The following is a 6849-nucleotide window of genomic DNA, read 5'->3' as shown; positions in this document are numbered from 1 at the left end:
ACAAAGGAGTTTTGATAGAATGTTCTTCACCAAATAAGGCAGGGGATAAGGGTTCAAAGGTGGAATCTTGCTTCTTGATGTCTTGTGGTCAGCAGATTGATTGACATCTCGGCAAGTCATACCCATCTCAGGTGCCGTGTGGGATCACAGGGAGAGCAAGAAGAGAGGCACACTTGTATCACACAGCTCAATCAGCATGCAGTGACAGACCTGTCCACTCATATGGTTATGATGCACACAGCTTGCACACACAGCTCATGGATGGCTTGCAACACTTCCCTTACCCCTCCTTGTTGTGTGTTAGTGTCCACATATCAGAGAGAATATCCAACCTCTGTTTTTAGGGGGATCGGCTTATTCAGCTTAGCATAAGAGTCCTCAGATCCATCGATTCACTGGCAAAATTTTTAGGCATTCTTTCTTATAGCTGAGAAATATTCCATTGTGTATATACATCACAATTTTTTTTTATCCATTCATCTGTTGATAGGAACCTAGATTGGTTCCACAGCTTAGCTATTGCAAATTGAGAGGCCATAAACATTGATGTGGCTATGTCACCATAGTATGCTGATTTTAAGTCTTTCGGTTGTATACTGAGGAGTAGGATAACTGTCAAATGGTGGTTCTGTTCCAAGTTTTCAAAGGAATCTCCATACTACTTTCCAGAGTGGTTGCACCAATTTGCAGTCCCAACAACAATGTATGAGTGTACCCTATTCCCCCAGATGTTCCCCAAGATTTATTGTTATTTGTATTCTTGATAATTGCTATTCTGATTGGAGTAAGGTGAAATTTGCATTTCTCTAATTCCTAGATATGCTGAACATTTTTTTTTTATATATTTGTTGGCCATTTACATTTCTTCTTTTGTGAAGTGCCTGTTCAGTTCCTTTGCCCATTTATTGCAGGGTTGTTTGGATCTTTTGTTGTTGTTGATGTTTGTTAAGTTTTGTGGGTTCTTTGTAAATCCTGGAAGTTAACACCATATCTGAGGTGCAGGGGAAAAAGATTTTCTCCCATTTTGTAGGCTCTCTCTTCATTCTTGATTGCTTCTTTGCTTTAAAGAAGCTTTTGAGTTTGATGCCATCCCATTTTTTTTGCATTATTTATTCTGTTTTATGACTCCAACTGACATAATTACAATTTTTCATTTGATAGAATTAGGAAGATTTGTTTGGCAAGTCTTTGCAATCAAAATTACATTTCCAAAATCAACATCAATTTTACTTACATAAATTTGCAACTATAATTTTAAAGATCTAAAACATGTGTACCTGTATTAATTTATAAGTAAAAATAGTTATCCCCAAATGGCAGCTTTAAGAATTAGAATATCTAGTAGTTCTATATTGAATTCCATGTATTTGTAAACCAGTGTCTTCATTTTCTTTGGAAACCAAATAATATTTTTAAATTCCGATTATTCCATTTGCTTTTCCTAGAGGTGGGGGCCTTAATATGACTGGTTGAATTGAGTACTCCAAAAGAGTGTAATGCTAACTTCTTAATAGCTCATTAACATTAGCAGAGATCATGCCTTCATAGATAAGCCTAAAGAGAGCCAGTGTAGGTATTGTTACATTGTTAGGCCATATTTATTAGCTCCTGCCACTTCAAAGAAAGGCCCAATGAAGTGGACTAGATTTTGCAGTTCTTATTTGGCCCTCTCTGTAAATATCTCTAAGTAGCTAGTGGTTCAAGTCTCCATACAACTGGCACACAGCACAGTCCCTAATGGTTTTGTATAAATTCTTCTCTGCTGAGTTGATATCTTATCAACAATTGATTACCATAATCTCAGGAAACCCAAAGTCCTGCTCTTTTGTGAGCCCAACAAATGGGGAGGTTCTTCTCAAAGTTCTAGAAACTCTCCATTTATAAAGAGGCTTAACTATTTTGGTAGTTGGTCTTGTTCATCAACTTCCATGTTGCATCATGACACCTCCTCCAGTTCTTGTTTGCTATGAGCTAGGTTACAGTGTAGAGAGAGAAAAGCACAGATGATACTGTGTAGATTTTTTTCTCCCACATCTTCTTACTCAAAATGTCTTGGTCTTCTGTGTTTCAGCCTTTATTTTTACCTACTTTTGATGAAGTACTCAGCCCATTAGCCACTGACCAGGAGTTGATGAAAAATAAGAACCCTAGAGAAAAAAGTCAAAGGGGTCCTTTATTTTGCCTGCAGCCTGACCCATTGAGCACTTTGATCTAATTTGAATATAAAAATTTTAGTATTATAATAAGAGTGAGTGTGTGGTTGTTCATTTTTTTAACCTAGTTTTTCCCTTGTTCTCAGTCCATTGATAAAGAAAACATTGGTTCTCTTGTTTTGAGAATATGGATCATCCTCTGTCCAGTCCCTTTTGAGCAAGAGCCAAAAGCATTTCAAGGAGGGAAGGTGTTTGACAAGTTGGCTTCACTCACAGGTTATGTGAATCTTTCCTCATAGAATTGTGTTATTATAGTAGGATCAAGCTTTTCTCAGTCTTGAAGATGCCATTTTTAAAAAATCAAACTGTTTAAAAAATCGTTTGTATAAATTCTTCTCTCCTGGGTTGATTTCTCATCAACAGTTGATTTCCATAACCTTAGGAATCCCAAAGCCCTCTTCTTTTGTGAGCCCAACAAATGGGGAGTTGCCAAACTATTTTTTTTAACATCTTTCTCAATTGCTCAGGGCATAATAGGAATCCTGGTCCATGGGGTAATTTGTTCTGCATCCAGCAAGGATTTAACTTTCAACAAGTGCTCTGTTTGCTACCAGGATGTGACCACCTAATAGTGAGTACTTGGGGTTGTGTCTGGGAACTATTTACAAGTTTCTAATTGGGACAGAATCCCCAGTCATAGGCAGTAATCAGAGATAGATACTGAAGATAATACTACCTCTAACAGGATAGTATTATTTTCCTCTTGTATTTTTACCAAGAGTTATAGATTTGAATATTATGTTCTATTAAGTAAAAATTTCACATGTGAGTCAAGCACACTTTGCTTTCATCTTTAAGAGTTAATACTATACCTCCATCCACTTGTTTACTGGGTACTTGTTTTAGCTAAAGAGATCTGTTTCATATGCAATTCAAAAATGAATTGTCTTGTTTAAGGGTGGAGCAACAAGAACAGAAGCATTTTCTTTGTAAAACTGTGCCAATTTTAATACTAAAGTAGGAAATTAACCCATAAATTGACAATACTTGTTCCAGACAGGTATTATCTTGTGGTTTTGTTCACTAAATGCATGAGTGCTACCTGGGATTTAGGGAGATTTAGGTACACTGTGTGACAGAGCAAGTTGTTGTTATTTACTTTTTGTTATAAAAACAGAAGTAATATGATAAAAAGGGTATATTTCTGCTACAAAGAGCCATCCATGATGGCAGAATTTCTAATTGGGACAGAATCCCCAGTCATGGGCAGTAATCAGAGATAGATATAGAAGATAATACTACTTCTAACAGGAAAGCCCAACAAGGAGAATAAACTAATCTTTTTAATTGTTGTAATTGTTCCAATGAGTCACCAAAGATCATCCAATTTAGAACCATGTTTTAGCTTAGGACCCAAAAAACACTCTTGTTCATATCACAGTTTTTGCTTATGAAGAGTCCTCTCTCTCTCTCTCTCTCTCTCTCTCTCTCTCTCTCTCTCTCTCTCTCCCCATATATTTGGCCTAAGAGAGGACAGCCTCACAGTTGATGTTAATTTTGATTTTATTGGGTAAAGTATTGTTTATTCTGTTAAACAGAAACATCTAACTCTGAGTTTGTCTTTAATGAGTTAGTTTTTAAAAATATTTTTATTACTGCATTATATTTGCATAACATTGGAGTTTGTTTTGTCATAATCATACATGCATGGAATTAACTTGCTCCATTTCAGTCCCCAGTAATTTCTCTCCCCCCACCCCACTCTTCTTCCTCTAATCTACTGGTCTTCTTTCTTCTATTTATTTATTGTTTTTAAATTGGCACCTTATATGTACATACAGATGAAATTCTCTCTGGTATATTCATATATGTACATAGCATAATTTGTTCATGAGTTTCTCTTAGGTCCAGGGCGGATATGGCCTCTGGATTTGTATCAGCACTGACCATCATGCCTGCAAAAGAGGACTGGGATTTGTCAGGAGCTTCCTAAGAAATACTTGGGTGGATGTACAACTTAATTAAACCTTTCTTCAGATTTTTTATATGCCACATTTCATTTGTCTTTTAATAAGCCCACTTCTATATTCCAAATTTGTCGAGAAGATCTATGGGCTTAGCTTTTTTTCCAGTGACTATTCCTATGCCATTATGATGCCTAATGTAACTTAAGTAACCTTCTAAGTCATAAAAATGCAAATCAAGAAAACATATTTGTGAACAGCTGTCCAAAGCATCTATGCGGGTCATTACTAATCTTTTTCTCTAATTATGCAGGATACTGTGTTGGGGACACCATTTACAATGCTGTACTATGGCATCCAAATATTTAATTTTATTCTCTATTGGTTGAAACTTGCTCCCTGTCAAATACATTCTATATAGACAGGCAGTCCCTTTCGGTTTCGTGTCTGGGTCATTAAGAAGAGGCTCAGGCCTTAAGCAAGATAGAAGGTGGATATTCTCCTCCTTGCCAGGATTGGCCCTCTTTACAAACTTTCCCTTTCTGTCTTATCTGTCTTTATTACTCTCTGGGATGTTATTGACTACACAGAGGGTAAATTATCTCAGTCCCTATAATGGTGTTTCCATGTTTTGTTTTCCTCTCAGAGAGCACCAATCCTCCCCAGTGGGCTCCCCTCCATGGAATGTTTCATTCAGGAGTGTGGTCTCCTGTCTCCTCTCCATGTGGCCTCCTGGTGATAAGTTGTTTCCACTAAGGTTGGCACATGTGTCATGGTATGGAGCACCACTGTCTCATTTGCCATAAAGACGGCAACCACCTTCAGAGTCCTGTATTGGGCAGATCTTTAGGCTTCTTTGCCTGTGTTCACTTGAAGTAACACTAGCTAGTTCAGCCCAAGGGATTGAATAGTGATATAACTCTGGGGAGGGGAATAGAATAATGGCATCTACAAGGGCATAAATATCACAAGAGCAAATGCATTTTTCAGAGAGGCATCAAGTAGAGAATGCTTGCAAAGACTTCCCCTCCATCTGCTTTTAAGACACAGGCCTGGACATGTTTCTGCCTTAGTGGATCATTTACTTGCCTAGGGACCTCCAGAGATGAGGATATTGTCATGCTTCCAAGTATCCCAAATCTTCAACCCAGTTACAGGGAGCTCTGCAAACTATATCATATTATAGATTCAGTAATAGTCCATCCTTATTCCAGAGACACACACCCTCTTTTCAGGTGCACAGGTCGTACAAAGTCCGGTGTCCACCTGGTGTAGGAACTCCAATTTTGACTGTCTTCCTTCATCAGGCAGCTTGGTGCCTCTTTTTCCAAAAGTCAGCTTTAATGGTGTAGATATTAATCATATTTATGTTAATAATAATGTTTACCTTGTGATGTAAAAATACTCATACTAGACACGTAAAATGAGTGGTATCTTTTAATATCTCAAGAGGAAAAAAATTAAATAGTTTCTCTAAATAAAAATGTCAAGTCCAGAATTAATAAATGCATATCTAACATATGAAAGACATTTTATTATTATCACTTTACTATATAACATATTAGCGAATACACCAGATTGCATTTTCTCAAATGGGAAATGAGACAGTGGATAACATATTTTCTTTGATTCTCCTAAGAATCTCAACATCATCTGTCTTTTGGAGGATTCAGATTATTTTTTGTTTGTTTAATAATTTTTTTTTAGTTGTAGATGGACACAGTACCTTTGTTCATTTTTATGTGGTGCTGAGGATTGAACCCAGTGCCTCACATATGCTAGGCAAGAACTCTACCACTGACCACAAACCCAGCCCAAGGATTCGGATTCTTACAATGTCTGTGATACTGTCCATGAGGATATCACTGAGGCTTAGTAATAAATAACATTTTGCTAAGTTTTTCTATCAAGGTTCCCTTCTCAAGGTTTTCACATTTTTCTTCTAATCTGGATTTTAACATTTGATCAAGTGTTTCTTCATTATTGTGCACAGGATCTGTCCGAGGGATAGGTTGTGTTTGTTCATATGGGATATCCCCAGAAGGGTTATAGCATACTATTGTCCTGCCATCAGTTGTCAAAGCAAGCTCTTCTTGGAAGAGAAGAAAATGTAGATTTATGCCACACACCAGATAAAGCTCTGTTTTGGACTGGAAATAAATGCTTCAAGAAAGTTCTCTTTGATATAACTCACACTAATGCTGTTGCTGTCATGATGTTATAACATGATATGATGAAATATGTTCTGAAGAGCAACCACATTTAAAATCTGCTTCTAGGCACACCAATTTTTATTTCAAGAAACCACCATGTTGCCTCCTACACAGAAGAAGTGTAATTACCAAGTTCCAAATCTATAGCTTCTTAGGATTGTTTTGCCAATTGACTGTTTTACTGACTGGGCGGACTCAGTGATAATTTCTTATTCTCCAATAAAATCCCATTCTCCTCACCTGTTGTGAATTCTAAGATGTGGGGAGTGAGCACATGAAAAGACATGACCACAAGATGGCGGTAGAACACAACAAACTTCATTTGGATGGTGCTTTGACAAATTGCTAGCAAAATTTTTCAGATCAGGAAACTTTCCACAGAGGACAGCAGGGGGCCACCACTCGAAAGGGGAAGAGGATAAAGCAACACCTGGGGAAGAAGGGAATGGGAGAGGGCCTCTGGTCACTCCAGCTGTGAAAAAAAAAAAAAAAAAAACACCTTATTTTTATTGTTTTGAA

At 37.2% G+C, this 6849-nt stretch overlaps 1 pseudogene; it reads right to left on the bottom strand.

Moving 5' to 3' along the window:
- Positions 1-5766: 5766 nt before the first annotated feature.
- On the bottom strand, positions 5767-6331 carry LOC114079519 (large ribosomal subunit protein mL42-like; annotated as a pseudogene).
- Positions 6332-6849: the final 518 nt, after the last annotated feature.

This window comes from Marmota flaviventris, chromosome X, assembly GCF_047511675.1.
Source record: "Marmota flaviventris isolate mMarFla1 chromosome X, mMarFla1.hap1, whole genome shotgun sequence".
Classification (NCBI taxonomy): domain Eukaryota; kingdom Metazoa; phylum Chordata; class Mammalia; order Rodentia; family Sciuridae; genus Marmota; species Marmota flaviventris.
Note: the sequence above shows the minus strand (reverse complement) of the source record. Positions and strands in the feature narration are given on the sequence as shown.